Below are 22,162 nucleotides of genomic sequence, written 5' to 3' on the forward strand. Positions count from 1 at the left end.
ATGCAGTAATGGCTGACAAGACCTACCCTGTCACTGGGAGAAGGAACACCACTTTAGAACTGCTATACCAAGCAAATCTAAATAGCAGCATTCCTGTGGGTGTCTAGGTAACTATTTTTCATGACTTGGGTCTTTTAGTATTATTATGACCTAAGACTTACTGTAATACATATCACTGTAATTAAATACCTGGCACTCAGTAGTTTAATGAAATATCTTGAGCTAAAATAAATGAATTATTGCAGCCACATAAGATACCCATTTACTTAACTTGGGTCTAATTTTCTAACTAACTGTTCATTAAGACTAAGCATTAATATTCCAGAGCATTAACGAGAGGATTCTGTACGATGAACAGATAACTTCCTAGGATTGTTCCTAATGCATTTTTGCCCAGATCTTAATTATATCCTTGGAACAAGCCTTCTCATGGGCTTTGGCTTAAACCTTTCTGATTTCCAGCATGCCTAGAACTCCAAGCAACTATCTTTGATGGATTTCAGATTAACACATTTATTGCTTAGCTGTCCATATGACAGCTCCTAATAAAACTGCTCTGGAGAGTCCCCAATAATGGCCTCCTGTGGAGCAAGTTTTAATCAAAGAAAAGTAAATAAAAGTAAATACTTTTTTCATAAAAGTAAATTTTAAAAATGCCTAACTATATTATTGAAACAAATATACTTTGCGAAAGAAAAACCTGAATCTGTGCATTTTATTTTAAGTTGCAGTTTCTGGCAAAACTATTTTTGTTTGAACGACTAAGCTGTAGTGTACAAATCATAATGTATTTGTTGATCTTTAAGACTCTTGCTTTTGTTACAACAGTCTAACAAAGCTACCCCTCTGCTGTTTTTTTTATCTTAATAAATGCACATACTACTGTGGTTAACTTAGGCTTTAAAATACTAACTCTTCAGAATAATAAGACATTCTTATGTAGTTTCAATAAAGCTTTAAAATAATAATAATAATAATAATAATAATAATAATAATAATAATAATAGATGAAAGGAAAAAGTAGCTTTTGCTGATTATCAAAATGTCCACAATTAAGAGCAGAGAGACAGTGGCATAAAGAAAAGTGTATACTCCAGAATAACCCTGGATGAGCCCAGTTACTTTGTGTAGATTTTACCCTCTCCTCAAGATATTGTAAACTGCAGCCTGTTACTCTTCACTCACTAGAAAGTAATTGGACTAAGAATGCATGGATTTTGTAAAATCCATTCTGTCTGCATTTTGTGGATTGTCAGATACCTTTCGTTCTGCTGTCCGCTCATTGACAGAATTTTTTTTTTCAATTTCCAAAATTTGCACAAATTCACATTTCTGCAAATTTACACCTGTGAAAATGCAGAAATCTCCTCCCTCAAATGTGCATTCTCATGTTTTAGCCTAAGGGGGAAATGTACATTTTGGGCCAGTGCTTTTTTATTTTATGTATTTTTATATGACTTAATTTGTGTAAAATTCCAGAAAGTTAAAAGACAGTCTGCAAGTCCACAACTCAGGAAAAGTCAGTTCACTAAAGAAACTGTGGGACTGATAGAAATTTGAACTCATCTGTTTCCGTTGTTGATTTCTCCAACATTCCTATATTGGACCTATTGAGAGAACCCATACCACAGGATCCTTGTTCATAAACGATATGTAATTAGGAGTGAGCAGTGAAGTGGCCAAGTTTGCTGACAACACCAAATTATTTAAAGTTGTTAAAACATGAAGGGATTATGAAGAGCTCCAAAGGGAACTCTCCAAGCTGGGAGAGTGGGCATCCAAATGGCAGATGTGGTTCAATGTAAGCAAGTGAAAGGTGATGCATGTTGGGACAAAAAAACTCAGCTTCAAGTATAACCTAATGGGATCTGAGCTGGCGGCAACTGAACAAGAAAGAGATCTTGGGGTTGTGGTGGACAGCTCAATGAAAATGTCCACCCAGTGTGGAGCCTCTGTAAAGAAGGCAAACTCCATGTTAGGCATTATAAGAAAAGGAATTGAGAATAAAACGGCCAGTATCGTACTGCCCTTATACAAATCTATGCTGCAACCACACTTAGAATACTGTATACAGTTCTGGTCACCACACCTAAAAAAGGATATTATAGAACTGGAAAAGGTGAAGAAAAGGGCAACTAAAATGATTAAGGGGCTGGAGCATCTCCCCTACAAGGGAAGGTTACATCAACTGGGATCGTTTAGTCTGGAAAAAAGGAGGCTAAGGGGAGACATGATACAGGTGTACAAAATTATGCATGGTATGGAGAATGTGGATAGGGAGACATTTTTCTCCCTCTTTCAAAATACTAGAACCCGGGGTCATGCCATGAAACTGATTGGTGGGAGATCCAGGACAAATAAAAGGAAGGACTTCTTCACACAGCACATAGTTAAATTACGGAACTCACTACCACAAGATGTAGTGATGGCCACCAATCTGGAAGGCTTTAAAAGGGGGTTGGATAAATTCCTGAAGGCAAAGGCTATCAATGGCTACTAGCCCTGATGGTTGTGTGCTATGTCCAGTATTCGAGGCAATAAGCCTGTGTGCACCAGTTGCTGGGGAACATGGGTGGGAGGGTGCTATTGCACCATGTCCTGCTTGTTCATCCCTGGCTGATGGCTGGTGGGCCACTGTGCGAACAGAGTGTTGGACTAGATGGGCCCGTGGTCTGATCCCGCATGGCACTTCTTATGTTCTTATGAAAATGAAACTACTAAATAGATTTAGAATTCAACGTTTCTACTGTATCACACTAAGCAGATTTCCATCACTTGTGGGACAATAAGAGGAACTTCAAAAGTGTGTAAAGGTCACTGAATTATCCCATCAGAACTTCTTCTTTCCATACCTTATCTATAAGCTTATAAAGATTAGTGTTGAGATCTACCATTGTCCCTTTGGATATTAGCCTTTACATCTGGCCAGCCAATTTATATAACGGAAAAGATTCAAAAATTATTACCAAATTGATTAGTACAGCATTTAGTGTGATCCACAAACGGCTTAACATGGAGTACTTGCATACAGCTCATCATACTTCCTTAATGGCTCTAAAAGGAGTCATGCCCAAGTACTCTGAATTAGGTCCTTGAATACATTAGCAAGTGTCTATCTGCAGAATAACCTGGTCAATGCTGTAAAGTACCAGATTGCCTGCTCAAAGATAAACAATGTCATTTAATCAATTACAGTTCTGATCAAAAGCCACTGATTTCAATGAAAAGACTCTCACTTATTTTAATTGGATTTAGCTCTGGCCTCGCAATGATCAGCCACTGACTTAGTATTTAACCTTGGGAATAACATTAAGGTCTCACTGACCTTCCATAGTAAACAACTAAAATATACCTAGAAGAAAATTCTGTATTTGTATTCAATTCAAAATAACTATCTAGCCGTTAAGAAGTATTATCACCTAAATGATTCCTTATAATGAAATTCATTAGTGTTTTCCTGGTTAACTTAGGCCTTAGCTAGACCTACCTGAAAGTCCGGGGCAGAGGAGGGGAGATCTCGCGTTGTGATTAACACGAGATCTCTGCCCCGTTCACACGTAAGGCACAACGACCTCAGGAAGAGGGTTGTCGCGCCCACTTTTTTTTTTTTTTTAAAGAGGACACAGCTAAAGGTAAGTCTTTTTTAAAATTTAATTTGGTTTCCTCGCTCCCCCCACCCTAACCCCAATGGCTTCTGTGAGCGGCTCCTGGCTCTGCGTGAGTAATCATGTGGAGTAGGGTCAAGCTGTGGAAACAGGCCAGACGTTCCGCAGTCTTGGGCTCAGCCCGAGACCGCGGAAAAAGTGGGCCCAAAGGGGAGGGCTATATCCTGGGGCAAGGGAGGGATGATCCCTCCCTGATCCCGGGATCCCCTGTGCGTCATCTGGATGCAGAGGGATGATCCCAGGGTTCGCCCCGGGATATAGCCTAGTCTAGCTAAGGCCTTAAATGTGATAATTATGGACAAATGCATCAACTGCAAAATTTCAGGAAAGTTTTAGGAGCTGTCCTAAACATTATGCTTTAGATCATAATTCCATATCATCAAAATGAAGTATGATCATAGAGAGAATGGCCCAGTTTGGATGTATCACTAAACCATGTTTTAATATTTCATGCTAATCGGCATTCCAAGCAGCAACAAGGATTGGACTCATAGCTCTCTCCTTCCCCTTTGGTATAGCAAAAAAGAGATTGGAAGCATCCATTTTGTATTCTAAATTAAGTTAAGTTTCTCTTTATATTAGAATCTCTTTCCAGACTTTTAATTATTGTATTCTACAACATTAACCCACCTGACTATTACGATCTTCTTCAGAGGCCCTTCTCCAGGTCTCCCCATCAGACTTTTAGGTTGTTGCACCCCAGCTCTAGAATGCTTTCTTCATAGAAATTTACCTGGTGGCGAGTCTTTTCAGTAACTGGTAAAGACTGTTTTATTTGCCAATGCTTTTTAGTTCTTCTTATCTGCTATTCTTTTCATTTTTAATACTGAATATGCTGTTTAAGATTGGCAAACTGGTCAAATGACCATTTATTGTCGACTGGCCAGCTATTGTTTGACCACAAATATTCCATAACACCATGATGGTTGAAGAATTCATCTACTGCTTGTTCCTGATCCATCTGAATACAGGATGTTAGGTACTTTCCATAACTGCAAATGGTTCACTGAACAGTCTACTTTTAAGCATTTAATGTAGAATACCAGCATCAGTCTACACTTACAAAATAAATATAAAACAAAGCAATAGCTGCCATTTTTAGAATAATTTTTAAAAGCAATTGTGCTAACTAAGTAGTTGACCAATTTTTTGCACATCAAAGCTTGACAATATCTATTATGGTCAAATAAGCCAGTCAATGAATACTATTTTGGGCTTCACAATTCCCCCTCACCCGACAATCAACTACTCTCACACCTTCTGCACATGCAACAGGAGCCACAATTTCATCCTGGTTTGTTTTACCTAACTACAGTTAGAACAAATTACATTTTCCTAAGCTCAGATTTAATAGGCAACTGTGGTTTAGTTCAACAGCAAAAAGATTTCGGTCTCCTTTTCTCACACAGAGAAGAGGAAATGCATGGGTCTGAAGCTTTTCCAGGCTCATCTTCACAACAACAAACTATGGTTTGTCAGTTCTTACACACACAAAACGTCTCCTAGTTACCAAAAGCTTTATTTATTTAAGCAGTATGACTTTGTGTGTGTGTGTGTGTGTGTGTGTGTGTGTGTGATTTTGTTGCTGTTAGTTAAATAGTTGGAATCAGTAATCCTTGCTGATCTACTGCAACTCATCTAGACATCTACCTGCTCTCCACCCCTGATTTATGCTAACTCTAGATAAGAACCCATGTAATGGTTTGAATGATATATAGGGATCATTAAGTCCTATTAAGATGGATACTTTTCAGGCCTGATCTGGATTTTCACAGCACAATTTTCAAATAAAGATACAATTTATGCCCTAAAGACTCTTATCTCGCTTAATCTTATTTATCTACCTATATTTTTGACATTGGTTATGGCTTTATATCCTAAATTAAAACAGACTGGCTAAAGTGACTTGGATTGAAGAGACCTAGGTTCAAATGTCACTCAATCATGAAGTTCACTTAATGGCAAGTGACCTTAAACAAGTCACAATATCTCATCCAAATCCACTTTATAAGGTTCTTGTAATGATAAAACGGGTAAGCCCTGAGACCCTTGAAAGAAAAGTTAAATACAAACTTAATAAAACAATTAGAAGTTAACAGAAAAGAAATAATGAAAGGCCATAAAATATAAAAAATGTAATCCTTTGCCATCTTATCTCTTAAGGAGGTATGAAATCTTCGCATTCTCCCTTCAAATATCTCAGTGTCCAACTTAACATAGTTATTTTTATTTATTTATTACGTTTCTATACCACCGATTAGCTGACACTCTTTGGGCTATTTACAAGACAAAGCTTCAAAATTCAGTAATATAGTAAAATGTAACATGAAACCGAAGTAGTAACCAAGATAAAAAGGCAGCAGTAGATCTAAAACTACACTAACACAATTTTTAAAACTGAATGGCTAAAAAACTTGGGTAAATAATGAGGTCTTCACTTGGAACTGAAAACCACAATGAAGGTGCCAGGGGCCTCGTTCCACAACTGGGTTGCCACCACTGAAAAGTACCCACCCAAATCACTTCATTCAGTGGGAACACTCGGAGAAAGGGCCCTGAGCATGATCTTAAGGTTCAGAAAGGAAGGAGATGATCCCTTAGGCAACCTGGTCCAAGCTTTTTAGGATACTGTAAGTTAATACCAGCACTTCGAATTTGGCCTGGAAATGTACTGGAAGCCAGTGCAGATCATGAAGCCCTGCATAGTATGATCATATTGGCCTGTCCTCATTAACAATTTTGCTGCCCTATTTTGTACCAGCTGAAGTTTTCAGACTGTTTTCAAGATGTTACTAGAGCGTAGATAACTGTAGCTAGCCTTTCTCTGTCCAGATAGGATCATAGTTGGTATATAAGCCTAAGCTGGTATATACTAAGTTGACATACTGACACATACGCACAAATCAAACTTCCGAAACATCTAGGTTGAAGAGGAAAAGCTGCCTATCAACAGCATGCTACGTCAGCACAACTAGCAATTCTTAGCACCTTTTATAAAACCAGCTGCAAGATTCACTTTTGCAAACAGGCATAAAAGTGACAGTAAGACAACAAAAATTTCTCATGTATGAAAACATTTTGCATCATTAAATAGTAAAACAACTGTACATGAAATGACAGCCGAATATAAAACAATTTATTCTTGTGCTAGAATAAAGGTTATAGAAACTAAATTGTACAGAACCTGTTAAGATTCCTAATGTTAGCCCAGGTTGTGTTTGTTTGTTTTTTAAATACAGGCTCCACAGGCTCATCATTTTCCTGCTCCAAATCTTTTCTAAGTTGCTTTTGCCTCCTAGGGAGGGTGTGCTAATAGACCTTGTCTATAATATATACTTCAGGTCTCAGTATAGAATCTATACAGGTAACATATGGTCAATTATATCAGTAAAGTACTACACTATCTATATCTAATTATAGAAATGTCATGTTATCTTCTTTTAAACTAATTAGCAATTGGCACATTGAAAGGGTTTAAGAGGTTAAAAGCCGAAACAAAGCAAATGGTATCAAATGGTATAAAGTCAGGTTTAACCAGCTTAACACAAATATTTTAAAATCACTTATGTAAACGGATTGCTCGTCAAAAGGTGAATCTCCATTTTGAAGATTATAGGTTGGATCCAGATTTGCCCTTTCCACTCGAAGGGGAAACTGAATCCAGTAGAGCCTTCCTCCAGCTTTCTGAAAGAGCATGGTACTGGGAGGTAGCACTGGGGACTGCAGGGGGAAGGGAGAATCAGAAAAAACATAGAAGGGGGAATCCGAGAGTAAAATGGCTTTAAAGGAAGACTGCACAAATTCATGAAGGATAAGGCTATAAATGGCTGCTAGTCAAGATGGCTATATTTTGACCCATTTCGCACAAACAAAATCACTATGGCTTGTTTAAGCTATGGTGAGCTATGGTGCATGAATATTCAAGTTGTGGGCTGCAGCTTGTGTGATTTGAACCAGGGAACTGTGTGTTATACAACAGTTAAACAACTCCTGCATAAGCATGGCCAGTTGTTGGGTAATGCAAGGGTTGTTTAACCCTAGTGGAACCCACGCTCTAGCAGAATTTATTTATTTATTTTTATTTATTTATTACATTTTTATACCACCCAATAGCTGAAGCTCTCTGGGTGGTTCACAAAAATTAAAGCCATGAAGAGCATAATAAAACAACCAACAATCTAAAAACACAAATACAAAATACAATGTAAAAAGCACAACAACCTACAGAACACAACAACCCACAGTCTGAATAAATGGGCACACACCTACACCAGCATGTGCTACAGCTCACCATGTCTTAAATAAACCATGGTGTTCTGTTCAGTATCAGTGGCAGATGTATTTTTAGAGCAGTTGCTGGGAACATGAAAGAGGGAGGGTGCTGTTGTCCTCATGCCCTGCTTGTCCTCATGCCCTGCTTGTGGGCTTCCCATGGATACCTGGTTTGCCACTGTGTGAACACTGGGATAGATATGCCCTTGGTCTGATCCAGCATGGCTCTTCTTATATAGTTATGAATACTCCTGGATATTCTCGCAAATATGGAACAAATATACTGGAATCTTTCATATTTCAAATCAAAATCAAGTCAGTTGAAGGACATGGTCAGCTACCATATCTCAGGGGAAAAAGTGCATGTGTATGAGTGATATTGAATTTGCTACCTAGCAACAAAGCCTGTTATTTGTATTTTTAATTACAGGTTCCTACAAAGTTCTAAAACGGAGTTTCAAATTACTATTCTGACATTATGAGATTAGGCTGTGGACTGCTGTGCATGTAGTGAGTAAACAATGACACATCTGTTTTGCAATTGTTAGATAGTTCTCATAAACTGCATACATTGGTTAAGAAATAATTATCAAGGGTATATTTGAAAAAATATCTTAGGGTGCAATCCTATGCAAGTTTAGAGAGAGAAAAGTCATACAACTCCCAGCATTCCCCAAACAGCAATGCTGGTGGGTGAATTCTGGAAGTTACAGAAGTTTTTTTCTGTCTAAACATGCATAGGATTATGTTTTTAATGTGCAAACATTTACCTAGACCTTCTATAAGAATTTGTTGCTTTTTCAGTGGCACTAATATAATAAACACAAACCACAAGAAACTCATCTATAATAATCCAGGATAGAAGCTACATTTTAGCAAATGGTAGTAATTCAGTAAGTACAACCTTTTATAGCTTATGGTGATGGAGAGCAATTGAATTATTCCTATTCATGCAAATTTTAAAGACACTGTTTTTATTCCAGGGAAGAAAAGATGGAAGGTCTATGTTAAATAAATTCAAGCACTTCTACAAGATAACAATGTCACCATTGCAAACTTGAGGTAATATCATCATCATCTTCCTAAGAATTGCAATTAAACTTGAAGCACAAAGGCCTCTGGTCCTTAAGTGTTACAATGTGAAGATATCCCAACAATTTATTTTAAGAACTGTTAAAAGAGATAAGAATGTCATAAGTGGTACTTAACAATTAGCAAAATATGTCACACTAATATTTGCAATGACAATACATCTCATACAAAGTGAAATAAATCTTTTTTTAAAAATGCCTCAGAACATCAACATTGTTGTGCTACAAACCACCATTAACCTGAAAATATGTTTTAAATACTTGTGAATTGTTTGGAGAAGCAGTTGTATCAATTCTTATTCCCAGTTTAATACAATATGCTTCCGATGACAATATGCTAAAATCAAAAACCCTATATAGGATACTGTATATAAAACTGGGGAAAAGATTCCACGTATATATCTAAATAACTATGCTAATAGAACTCTGTATACTTGTCTATTTTCAAAGGATGCAGTAGCTACTTTGCAATAAAAATCATTATCCCAGTTGGCAGAATTTAACATTAATAATTGTTAAATTTCATTACAGTGCAATCCTATGCATATCTACTCAGAAGTAAATCCCACTGAGATCAATGGGACTTATTCCCAGGTAAGTATGCATGGGACTGCAGCCTTACTTGACCATTTGATGTTATTTCCTGGTACATGGGCAGTTTTGATCATGAAAACGTTGTTTAGAAAACATTGTGGTGGTTGGCAATGTGAAGCCTATTGTCAGAACTAAGGATATACCAATAGTGCAGTAACTATTATAAAATAATTATAGTGCTCATATAGGAGCTACATCTATATTCAAGTGAGTTAAAAAAACAAAAACAAAACTCAGTCAGCAGATCAATCTGTTCAAAGGGGTTGAGGCAGGTGAATCTGCTTTTAAAATATTACATAGGATGATTTCAATCCCAAGAGAGCTAACTTTGCTTTTATATGAAGGAATACTTACATAAGTATGAACAAGTTTTCTCCTGGGAAATCTGTCCAGACATCATGAAGAACACTGTGGGAGAGGCAATTGCCCCTTTCTGGGGGTAAAGATAGGACCAGAGTCCTAATAAATAACACTAGACTGATCTTACTGTACCAAGGACATATCCTAGGATACAGTGGATCTGGATACACCCAAAGAGCTTCCAAAATGGAATTCAGTTTTTCTTCAAAAACCCTAGGATTCAATCAGTAACTATTCTTACTTCCAAAAGCAAGGATGGAGTATGTGTGCCCTCCAAATGTTCTTGGACTGCAATTCCCATTGTCCCTCAATATTGGCTATGCTGGTTAGGGATGATGGGAATTGTAGACCAGCACCATCTGGATGGCCCCATGTTTCCCACCCTGTTCTAAAGTCTTGAAAGTACCCCATGCATGACTTATAATACAAAATTTAAAAAACTCACATAATAGAAGCCTCATCCTATCCTTAAAAACAAAATAGTGACTTACAAAATCAGTTCTTATTTAGGAATTACATAGCTTATAATGAATCTGACTACATAAAATTCTAACAAAAGAGTATTTGCTTCCAATGCATTAACTTTAAGGTTGTTTTCTACCTACTGGCTAAAAATTACTAGAACTTATTTTCTAAGGGGATTTTGCCACCTCAGTTCCATTCACAAAGCTGATTTCCAGAGCAACATAACCACCCTTCTTCATTATATTGTCTCTTTGTCTTTTCTCCTTATACAGCATTCCCTAGACTATAAGTCTGTTCTGTACAGCTCCTGGCATACCGCTGCTATGTAAGATGTTTAAAATAGTTAACAGCAATTAATTTTAAAAATGGCTCCATTTGCTCTGGAAAAACCTTGAAGACAACTGAACCAATCTACATGATATAACAAAGTATAATCAATGAGTTTTGCTCACATCTATATAAATCTGTTGTGTAGGAACACAGAAGTGCTTATTTTTCCTAAGTAACTATAATATTGAGAACACGTATTAGGGAACAAGCCCCATTGAATTCAGTGAAACTTATTTCTGAGTCATCAATCCTATAAATACTTGCAGATGTAAACAGATGGAATTAGTAAATTTAGGTTCACAGAAGCTGTACAAAAGGCTTAGTCCAAAAAAGAGTTAATCCAACAACTGACTGGTGCACTGCTGTAAACCTAAATATTTGCATTAACTAAGCAACTTGCATAACAAGTTTTGTGTTGCTGCAAATACAAATCTCTGCAAAATTAATTTTCCAGAGTGAACAGCTTACAGAGCAATCCAATGGTTTCTGGGATGCTCTGCCAGGGTCACGGAGAGTAAGGCCGTTTCTACACCTGCCTTTTTCTCCAGGATACTCCCGGGATTATCCCTGTGCGTGCAAATCACACACAGGAGATCCCAGGAGCAGGCAGGGACAAGTCCTCCATTTTCGTGGGATAATCCTTAGCTGTAGAAAGGACCTAAGAAGGGGAAATGCCGGTGGGCAGGGAGGACAGGCAATGGAGAGGCCATGGGTCCATAAGGATCCACAAGGCTTTCCATTCCCAGCCAGGCCCCATGATAAGCTAGCAAGCTGGATGGGGTCAAAGACAAACAGCTGACAGAAGGAACGAGGCATTTTTGCCTCCACTGTGCCTCTTGCCCCAATCTCAGACTGCTCTGTCTATATAGCGGCAACCTCTTAGGATTATGCTCTGAGTTGCACTGTGTGGACAGCGCTGCTGAGTGAGTCTGAGGCCATGGCTAGACCAGGCCTGTATCCCGGGATTGTCCCGGGATCATCCCTGTGCATCCAAATGACACACAGGGGATCCCGGGAGCAGGCAGGGATGACCCCTCCATTTGCCTGGGATAATCCCTCGGTCTAGCTAAGGCCTCAGAGCTGTGCAAACAAAATCTTGCAACTACTTTTTCTTTTGCTTTTTTCAGTACAGAAAAAAATACAGTGCAAGCAATGTGAATACAGTGGTCAGCACAATTGCTTGAATAGTTAATCACCCCTCCAAAAGAGAACAAAGGTTGCAATGTCATATTTTTATATTTTGCTGTCTTCAGCTAACAAATATTAGAGGGGGAGAATCCATTTTGATTTAGTAATGTACTAATGAGGTTTTGCTACCATAAATGCTTGCAAAGATCTGTAAGACTGACAATGCAGCTGAGACAATTGGCTGTGGAACAGGATTTTTTGGCCGTAACTGCTATCTAATGCAAGCCAAAAAACCAAAAACAAAAATCGCCTGCATCTGTGTGTATACTCAATCAATTCCACTGGAATGTCATACAATTGCATCCTATACCAAAATCAATTTACAGCACCAAGCTTTGTCTCTTCAACCATCTGAATCATACTTATTCACTAGACAGGCCCTAACTGAATATTTAATACCTACATAACCTTGAGGCTAGATTAATGTATGTGGAGCTACCCTAGGAGGCTGCAGATGATGCAGGAAAAACCACCTTCTGATGGGGATGAGTCAGTGGGTGGTTACTAAACTAGCCTTGTGTTTACAACTTGCCTGGCAGCCATAGGCAACAAGGAATTCCATGCAGATGACTGAGCAGGCTGGTGGAGGAGGAATCTCCCTGTCGTTCCTCCACCAGTCCACTTTATTTCTGCAGTGGCCATAAATTTATTTTATTATTTTATTTATTTCGTTGCATTTTTATCCCGCCTTTTTTCCTCCAAGGAACCCAAGGCAGCGTACATAATCCTCCTCCTCTGCTCCATTTTATCCTCACAACAACCCTGTGAGGTAGGTTGGGCTGAGAGTCTGTGACTGGCCCAAAGTCACCCAGTGGGTTTCCATGGCCGAGTGGGGACTAGAACCCGAATCTCCTGACTCCCAGTCCAACACTTTAGCCACTACACCACTCTGGTTCAGGGATACCTATCCCTCAGTTCCATCCTTCCTCCACCAATCTGTTTGGTAGAAAGCTAGAAACCCGCTTTTCCATGCTGGCTGAAAGAGGGTGCTAGTGGCCTCTTAACAGGCTAGTAAAAATATTTGCAGGCTAGTAACTTGTCTGGGATTATTTATAAGGCTGCCCTACCAGTTCTGACTTTGTACTCATCCTTTCCTATAAGAGTCTCACCATCGTTTAGCAATAACCCGAAACAGACTGATTTCTAAGGTTGCCATCCTAAACACAATTCAAAGGCAGGAAGGTTCCCTGAACACAAATCCTAGCTGCATATTTGTAAAACATTCCACAACACGACAGTTTTATTTTATTTTATTCATTTGTTTGAGAGATTTATAAGCCACCTTTTAGGTGTACCCGCTCTGCATGCAACAAAACCATAAACATAATAAAAGAATAATACCGTTTCCCCGAAAGTAAGACATCCCCCGAAAATAAGACCTACTTCCAGTTTTGCCTCTCGCTGTAATATAAGGCATCCCCCCGAAAATAATACCTTTTTTTTTTGTTCAACAATAAATGTGTACCGTATTCTTCTTCATGGAAAAATAAGACATCCCCTGAAAATAAGACCTAGCACATCTTTGGGAGCAAAAATTAATATAAGACACTGTCTTATTTTTGGGGAAACAGGGTAATAACAATAAGTTTTAACCTATTTTAAATATGGAGCAGTATATAAATATTGTAAATAAACAAATAAACCATTAAAACCAGATAGAACTTTCTAGGGCTTTAAAGACCAATGCCAATACTTTAAATTGGACCCAGAAAATGCAGCAAGCTGTGGTTTACTAACTCTTCCCCATGTTATAGGGAAGCCTCCCACCGCTTATCCCAGCGGCATTTGTACCAGGAAAACGCATATGCCAGCCATTCCATCCTTTGCTATGTGAGGGTGACCATAGAGTACAGCCAAGATGCCTAGAGCATTATTGGAAGTGGCGGACAGACACTCTAGGCAGCCGATTCTATGGTCACTGCATTTTCACACAGAACAGACACTTTTAACTGCAGGGAACCCGACAAGCAACATAGTAAGCCACCTCAGGGCCGCTGAACCCCACTGCAGGGGATGGTTAGCCCAGATGGTGAAGTAGCCATCATTCTCAAGTTTTTATCTCCCAACATGACACACTAGGCCACCATGGTGGTTTAGCGTTTCATGTGAATAGGGCCAATGTGAATTAAAATGAATGAAACCACCAGCAGCAAAACATTAATGCAGAAGATATAAAAGCACTAAAAGTTCTGAAGATTAAAATGCAAGGGATTTTTTTAAAGTATTTACCTGGTGCTGAAAAGACCACAACATGGGTGCCTGGGGAGAGCATACCACAACTGGGGAACCACCACCCCTCTCCAGTAGCAACCTATCAAGAACCTCCCTCTGTCATGCCTCATTTGGTTATACATACCTATCCAGACCATTAGATAATCTAAAGATGATAGGTATGTATATATGAGAGAATTATAACATAATTATGAGTACAAAAAGTGGTTAAAGTGTGCTAAGAAGCAACTACACCAAATTTGCAGTGCAATTCTATACCAGTCTACTCAGAAGCAATCTCCACAGAATTCAACTGGATTTACTCCCAGGTAGATTTGTTTAGGATTGCAATCTGGGAATGTGCTCTAATATACATGCAGATTTATGCTTTATATATTGATCTGGAGATGTCCTGCCCAGTTCACTGGTGCAAATTCCCAAGTAAATGTGCCTAGGATTGCATCTGTAGGCAGCTTAAGGAATACATAGGTGGGTTTTATGGAGGAGATTTGGTTGGTTGGTTTAACAAATGAGTGGCTGACTTTCCAGCCAATAGTATTTACACTGCAGAGCTTTATTGTGACTTGAAATCCACTACATCCTAGAAAGGTGAAGAATAAATTTCCCATGTTGATTCCAAATAGCAAGTGAATTATTTAGCTACAGGTCTATAATCAACAATAACTAATTTCATATTTTAATGTGATCCTCCATTTTTTATACATCAGGCCCAACTTCCTCTTACCAACTTCCTCTTATTGCCTGCTTTCACTTTTTTTAATTTCTCTTTCTCTGTTGTATCCCTTCCCCCACAGCCTAGTCCAGACGTCCAAACTGGCTGTTCTGTAAGCCCCCATCAGAAACCACAATCACTTTAGATTTCTTATCCGTGTCTTACACAATATGCATGATTTTCCTATCATTAAAAAAAAAATCTTAAAATTATGTCAAAGCAAAACCCCTACTAAATTTCAGCTTTTTACAATTATAGTACATGGCATTTATAAGTAAACAATGGAAACACCACTACTCTTCATTTTATACATATAAACATTTTATAATATTAATAAATATTCTGTAGACTTGCATATATTTTACGAAGGAAGCATTAAATATCCCCATGCATTATTCAACAATAATGTATATGCATTATTTTCTCTTTAACCTGTTAGATTAACAGGAATATAAACACACTATCCTGGAGTTCAAATTATCTGTTATTTCGAGCCCTGTAGTTTCCATTGATTATAGAATCAAAGCAACCAAAAGATTACTACAGCAGACTTTGATTTTTATTCTATAAAGCTAAGACACAAGGCCAGTTTGCACATGTATGTCTTTACCTGATACCTGCAGCATCATGGTGACTAATAAGCCATCACAGATCAAACAACACAGGTAGAACTTTATATCATCTTTCGTATTAATACAATGAGTTGTATAATCAACTATTAAAAAGTAAAATAATGAGGCATGAAGTAATGTATAACCCAACCCTCTCATAAGACTCTTTAATGGGTCCCCAACCTTTTAGGTCCGTGGGCACATATGGAATTTTGAGTGTATTGAGTGCTGTCACATAATGCTTGCCATGGGGGAGGGCTCGCCCATTCATAAAATGCTTGCCATAGTGGAAAAAGCCAGTCACAAAACACTCATTTTCCAGAAAGCAAACTGGTGAGACTAAGCAGAGGTGAGTTCCAAACCACAGAACCAGTGTGGTGTAGTGGCTCAGGTGTTGGACTGGGAGTCAGGAGATCTGGGTTCTAATCCCCATTCGGCCATGGAAAACCACTGGATGACTTTGGGCCAGTCACGTACTCTCAGCTCAACCTACCTCACAGGGTTGTTGTTGTGAAGATAATATGGAGAGGAGGAGGATTATGTACACCGCCTTGGGTTCCTTGGAGGAAAAAAGGCGGGATATAAATGTAATAAATAAATAAATAAAATAAACCATATATATATATGATGTTCTTAGAATTGTTAGGATGTTTTTTAGGATGTTTTTAAAAATGTATATTATGTTTTAATTCAGTTTTATCTATTTTATCGCTTATTGTTGTGCCCTGCCTCGATCAAAATGGAGAGACGGGTAAGAAATTATTATTATTATTATTATTATTATTATTATTATTATTATTATTATTCTCTTCTCTCTTCTAAACGCAAATAAAGATGGCACTGTAAGGCAGCACTTAACTTTGCAGCATGCCAGCTTCCCAGTTAAATGAAAAGTATTTCTAAAGTTTTAAAGTCTCTTACAAAAAGAAATAACAAATCTGAAATGGCAGGAAACCTAGAAGGCATCAAGACAGGTATCTGTGAGGGATGAGGGGTGGGGCATATTGGTATCAACAGGTACCACTTGGGAGACCCCAGATCCCTTTTCCCAGGGTACAGTAAGAGATGTTTTGGCAGACCTCCCTGCCACTACACACCTGATAGTGCAATCCTATTGCAGCGTTAGGTGCTTATTGCAATATACAAGCAAAAGACACTTTAACACCTTCCTTTGAAAAGTAGCAGAAGCTCCATCAAAACCTCTTTTGCTGTTTACAAGAGAAAGGAAAGTAACTGAGATCTTTGCTTCTGTCCCAGCTTACACAGGAACAAGTCAGTAGCTGGATCTAATGTGGCTGGCCTGGCCTTCCTGCTTTTGCTCAATTCAAAACTATACTTGCTGTCAAATTTAATTCCTTATCAAGATTCTACAACATTAAAACAGCCTGCATCTTTTCTCACCCAATTTTTTATCCATGAAATACTTTCAACAGCATGTTTCTCTTCCTACATGAAAGAAATAAACCTGCCCAACATCATAGTGCTTACCAGCTGGAAGATCAGAAGCATACATTTTGTGAATGACATCACTGCCTTATTCAAACATGATTAACGAATATTCCATTTCAAGAACTCAACGGGACTTCTTTTGATAGCTTCATATCATCTGTTAAAAAGAGGCACATGTAACTTGTCACCTGAAGTCACTTACATGACATCAGTTGCATTTTCCTTTAAGGTATCTTTATTGCTTGATGCTATTGTAAATGTAATGCATTATGTACTTCAATTGGAGTGCTTGGTGAACAAAAAATTAATGTCTTCTAATGCTGCCTCTTATGTGTACTTCCAGGCACACAACTTATCTGAAGTGCCATATACTGATTATTATTTCAATTAAGTGTTTTGGCTAAGTTTTACGGACGCTGTATTAGTTCTTTATACTGCCATTAAGTTGAAGATGTTAGTCCTATTAGTGTATTTTACAGGAAAATTGTATGTATATATACACAGATGTCATACTATGTTCAATGGGGATTATGCCCAGGTATGAATGCAGAATTGTGCTGTTAATAGCACACATATTGCAGCCGAAGCTGCAATCCTATGCATACATAGTAAGAAGTCCCTCTGAACCAAAGAGGACTTTCTTCTACCTAAACGTGCATATGATCAGACTCCCAACTTTTAAATACTATACATTGAATCTTGAGTTCAATAGTGAAGAGAAAAAATTTAAGTCTAAAATCCCTAATTTACCAATAAGCAGTCTCATGTTAAACTTGTCTAGGATTAATTAAAACATGGGGTGGTATCCAAAGCTGGCAGTCCACCAGTTCTCATTAGGCTGTAATAGTGAGAACAACTGCTAGCACAACAGGAAGCTAACACTTCTTAGAGCAACCCCGGAAACTAGCTGAAATTACTGTTTCTGAAACAGGATAGGTCAGCGGGTCTCCATTTTGTCAAGAGCTCTGCTGTCTTGTCTGGTTCCAGAAATGCTACTTTTGTCTAGTTTCCAGCTAGTCTAGGAAGTGCTAGTGCCCTTTTGCACTGCCAATCATTCTTGTGAGTGCAAGGACAGCTTTGAATACTGCCCATATACTAAACATGAAATCAAATACATCTAATTATCTGTATATATAAAATTGTGCCCCCCTCAAAAGGATAACTAATTAGTATATTCCAGTACCTTTTCTCCTTATGTTCAGTTTGTCAGAATGTTAGCTGCTTTCTATCTCTAAATTTGCAGTTGGGGGAAGTAAAAAATATATTAAGTTAACGAAGAGCAATATAAAATAAGCTAAGTTGGGGGATGGATAATTATGAAAGTTGACTGTATAAAGAAGAGAAAGTAATTGATATAGCACACTGGGTTATAATGCAGTGAAGCAAGTTATATACAGACAAGAGTATTATTATTATTATTATTATTATTATTATTATTATTATTTTACTGTATATAGGAAGTGCAAGCATAGAAGAATGAAATTAATTCTAAAGGGGGGGCTACATTGCTTGTACAGGAATGGGGTAAAGTACAAGATGGCAATAGAAATATATGGGAAGCAAGTCCAAGTATAGTCAAGCATCCTTTAAGATAATTATTCACCTAAACAATAAACACAGTTATTACCTAGTTTTTGCAGCAAATCAAAATTGTAATATTGTCACTGGAAAAAATGTGATTCGCTCCCAACTCTTTCAGCGCTTTCTAGAGTGCCATTTGTATTTTGCTTATGCAACATAATAGGCGCTTATTACATCCCTGGTGGCAAGTAACAAACTCCCTTCATGTCACTTTGAAACATTTTAAGATTTTTCTTTCTTTTAGTGAGATCAGGCCCTTGCTACTATGCCGGGGGGGGGGGGGGGGGGGGGGAAGAGAGATCTGGTGAACACCAACTAACACAATTTCTTCCTTGCAGAAAATTCTTCTACCATTTCTTGAACCTTTATTTTTTACTAATATTTAGTTTTAGGCTGTACACCCATTCTTTCTAGCACTCATTTAAACCACCACCACCACAAGGCAAAGAGGCAACCCATCTTGCAACAATGATACCCTCCCACTTGCACTGTACCCACAATGGATATTGCTCTAGTAGAACGAATCTTTGCTTGTGCAGCTATAACACCAAGAATACAATCCCTCTCCCTCTCTCTCTCTGTGTGGCCATTTCTACACCTGCCTTCTTTCCCCAGGATCATCCCTGGATCGTTCCTGTGTATCCAAATGCCACACAGGGGATCCCGGGAGCAGGCAGAGATGATCCCTCCATTTTCCTGGGATAACCCTTAGGTGTAGAAAGGGCCTGTGTGTGTCTGTGTCTGTGTGTGTGTTTTTTAAGATGTCTGAAAAAGACCTTATAGATCCCTGTAGACTCTTTCTCTGCTAAGGGGATCAAAGCTCAGAATAAGCAGCATCTGTGTCAGGAGACCAGTATCCAGAGAACCAGACTGTCAGTATCCCTAAATGAAACTCCTTCAAAGGCCACACTGAAAGCACAGAATCTTAAACAGATGTCCTCCACCCTACTGATAAATTGGTCCATTGTGCTCAGTAAGGAGAGGTAGGGCAAAGAATGAAGTACCCTGGACCTTTGTTTAAGACCCATAACTGATTACTCAGTTATTGAGAATGGATTTTTGTTGTTGTTCTTTGGCAAATGACATACTTTGCAGAACATCTTGGTGTACATTTTTGCATTAAAGTTTTTTTTTAAAAAAAAATATTCAGTACAAAAATATTCTCTATTAGCTCTGCTATTTTTGATTGTTAGTATAGTACACTTACTTGTGTACAATGCACTTAGAATTAGAACAAGAAGAATCACAGTACTACTTTAGAAAATGAAATAAACATTTATGGTACAAAGGACCATGCATAAAAAGTTATATTTTAAAAACACATTTTACATCGCTTGTCACATTTTGCCCTATTTTAATCAATGGTCCTTCCCTCTACTGACAAAGTTCTGACAAACTAGGAACCTTGATACAGAACAAATATTATGGATGGTCCCTGGATACTAGGATGGAAAATAAAGCAAACAGTATGGAAAAAAATAAGTTTAGTAAAGGTTTAAATACAAAGAAGGTCTTAAAAAATACCAGATCACTTTCTGTGTAAACAGTTTTGCATAACTGGAAAACTTGCATATGCCTATAAAAACTGAAGTTTGTCCAATGGACCTACTTGGAACCTACTACTCTTTGGGACCAGCCTGACAAGCCACTGTCTACTTAGTAAGTCAGAACCACTTTTCAAGATGGAGGTGACTGAGAGTGCTGTGCTCTGTTAATGAGTGTTTACATTGGGAAAAAATCACTGAACTCAATTTGGTTGTGAAAGTAAGAGGCCTACCTCAAAACAGCATCAATTGTCTAGACTTTTCATTGTTTATAATGTGGGAAACAAGAAAAGAGGTTAGTATGGGGCTATAGCTTTGATGTGTGAGAGTTCCTCAGATCTCTTCATTGTCAATTTCAGTATTTCCCCTCTTCTCCCAGCTTCTGAAAGCAGTTTCTAAAAACTACATAGAAGCAGCTAAAACAACATGGCATTTTAGCCTTATTCTTGAGGATCTCAAACGGGAAAGGGTGGAGGAAGGGAAGATTTGGGGAGTGGGGGGGGGTTGAGGGAACACAAACAAACAAACACTGTTTGGAAGGGGGGCGTAGCACTGTGAGGAAGTTTATGAGTCCAACTCTTCTAGATGCCCCTGAACTGTAATGGGGAAACCGATCCATTTATCGCTTTTGGTGACTGAGGATCCAGTTGGAACGGAGTGGCCCTTGAGCAGACATCTCCCCGTTCCTGGCTGGGGTCATTTGTTAGTGAGGCGGAGGTTGTCTGAGCTGCCACCCGCTACGCTGGGACGGAGATCAAACTGCGGGCAGAGTCCCCTTGCTGGGCTCTCGTGCTGCCTGTGCAGGCCGGAACGCAGCTCCGTCTCCCTTTCTCTCCCTCCACGGGCCCCGGCCGTGCAAATGCAAGCCCCAGATGAAACAAAAGAAGAGAGCGAGGGAGCGCGAGGCTGACCAAAGTCGGGCAGAGCCAGGCCAGGCAGGAAGATTTCCTCACTGGAGGCCGCAGCTTTCCCTACTCCGGGCCTGGCTCCCTAAGATCCATGGAGGCCTGGATTCCCTCTCTCCACAACGCACGCGGGCCTGGGTGGAAAGACTCCGAAGAAGGGGAAAGGGCCGGGGCTGGCAACGTCTACGGACTCACCGTGAGCTGCTGCTGCTGCTGCTGCCGGTGGTGGTGGTGGCGGCGGCGGCGGCCGTGCTGCGCGGAGTCCAGGCCGGCCGGGCTAGAGCGCCGGCTCCGCCTCCGCCAGGCTCCCTTCTCGTCGGTCGCCTCCGCCGCCGCTTCCTCCTCCTCCTCCTCCTCCTCCCTGCTCCTGGCGTTGCAGTTTCCTCCGCCTCCTTCTTCTTCACCCCCCGTCTTCGCAGGGGCGCGAGGGGGGCAGCGAGGCCGCTCCCGCCGCCAGCCCACATACAAGAAAGCTTCGCACACGCCTGCAGCAGCGCGGCTGAGGGGACGCTGGAGCCCGAGTCGGCGCTTGTTCTCCCTCGGCCTCTTCTGCTTCTTCTTCTTCTGCCTATTCGCTGTCCACTGGCTGAGTGGCTGACTGACACCCCCCCTCCCCACACCCATGCACGAGGAAGCCCCTCGTTGCCTCTCCCGCCCCCCTCTCACTTTCCGCCCTCCTGCTCCCTGCAGACATTTGCCCCCTTCTCCGCCCCCTTTTGTTTCTCGCCTTTTCCCCTCTTGGTGGTTAGCCAGGGTCGTTTTAGTCAGCACATTTCGGAGCAGCCGGTGTACATTCACCCACCCAACTCTTAGCTGGGCAAAGAAGATGCAGGTTCTTCAGGGCATGCTGACTGGTACTTTATCATCCCCCCGCCCCCAAACCCTTGGGGCTGGAGGCAGAGGAGCACAACACACACCTTGTGGTAGTCCAGAGTTGCAATCCGTCCGGAATTTCGGTGGGACTTGCAGCCAGCTAAGTGTGCCTTAGGGTCGCAACCTAGGAAGTAAGCCGCCTTGGAAATAAGCATTTCGGGGCAAGGGTGCAATCCTATGCATGTTTAAGACAGAAAGAAAGTCCTACAAGTCCCAACATTCCCCAACCAGCCAATGCTGGCTGGAGAATGCTGGGAGTTGGAGGAGGAGGAGGATTCTGTCTGAACATG

General features: G+C 39.7%; 1 protein-coding gene across 2 annotated transcripts in view; it reads right to left on the minus strand.

Moving 5' to 3' along the window:
* The window catches only part of SOCS6 (suppressor of cytokine signaling 6), a 31,938-nt gene extending 10,670 nt beyond the window's left edge, over window positions 1–21,268 (minus strand). The window contains exon 1 of one of the 2 annotated variants that reach the window (XM_063130512.1): window positions 21,195–21,268. The gene's annotated coding sequence lies outside the window, so the exon portion shown is untranslated. Of the gene's footprint in view, window positions 1–17,008; window positions 17,122–21,194 lie in introns of those variants that run through there. The other variant, XM_063130511.1, reaches the window with a different exon arrangement.
* Window positions 21,269–22,162: the final 894 nt, after the last annotated feature.

This window comes from Elgaria multicarinata, chromosome 7 (genome assembly GCF_023053635.1).
Source record: "Elgaria multicarinata webbii isolate HBS135686 ecotype San Diego chromosome 7, rElgMul1.1.pri, whole genome shotgun sequence".
NCBI lineage: Eukaryota > Metazoa > Chordata > Lepidosauria > Squamata > Anguidae > Elgaria > Elgaria multicarinata.